This window comes from Chrysochloris asiatica, unplaced genomic scaffold (genome assembly GCF_000296735.1).
Source record: "Chrysochloris asiatica unplaced genomic scaffold, ChrAsi1.0 scaffold00016, whole genome shotgun sequence".
NCBI lineage: Eukaryota > Metazoa > Chordata > Mammalia > Afrosoricida > Chrysochloridae > Chrysochloris > Chrysochloris asiatica.
The window spans coordinates 15,015,681-15,016,433 of NW_006408534.1; the positions used below are offsets into that span (position 1 = coordinate 15,015,681).

At 47.4% G+C, this 753-nt stretch overlaps 1 protein-coding gene and 1 pseudogene across 1 annotated transcript in view; one reads left to right on the plus strand and one right to left on the minus strand.

Moving 5' to 3' along the window:
- DTNB (dystrobrevin, beta) overlaps nt 1-753 on the plus strand; it is a 392,167-nt gene that overhangs the window by 114,734 nt on the left and 276,680 nt on the right. The window lies entirely within an intron of this gene.
- LOC102824781 overlaps nt 100-753 on the minus strand; it is a 3,546-nt pseudogene continuing 2,892 nt past the window's right edge.

The following is a 753-nucleotide window of genomic DNA, read 5'->3' on the forward strand; positions in this document are numbered from 1 at the left end:
TCACAAGAAGCGTTTTCTACTCTGAGGATTAGACCGTGAACTGCCTCACAGGGCAATCAAGTTTTTCTTGAAATAGTTGGGCACTAAGTCTGACATTTGTTAATTTTCTCTTTTCAGTATAGGCAACAATTCCCCATTTTCTTTCAGTTCCTTAATGTCCAGTCCTCCAACGAGCTCCCCTTGCACGTAGAGCTGAGGGTACGTGGGCCAGTTGGAGTACTCTTTTAACCCTTGCCGCACCTCCTCGTCCTTAAGGATGTCAAACGTCTCATAGTCGACATTAGTACTATTTAGGATTTCCAGAATTTGTTTGCTAAATCCGCATTTTGCTTCCTGCTTGTCCCCCTTCATAAACGGTACCATGGCAGCTTGGTTGATCAGCACTTTGAGCCTGTCCTCTAGTTTGGGCACTTTGGGGCAAATCGTATCGAGTTCTCCTGATGCTTCTAGCTCCTTGATAATATCAAGTCCTCCTATAAGCTTGCCAGACACGTAGGTGGGCCAATTGGAATAGGTTTTGAGACCCTGACAAACCTCTTCATCTGAGAAGATGTCAAAACTGCTAAACTGAATGCTATGCTTCTTAAGAATTTCCAACATCTGTTTGCTGAAACCTCAGCGCGGCTCCTGAGGTGTCCCTTTCATGAAGACCATGCAGGGGGCAGCGGTGGTCAGCTTCTGGAGATGGAGGACGAGGTCTTCCTGCATGGACCCCTTGGTGCTGGGTGGGAAGGTGCTGCTGGATGCATGCCG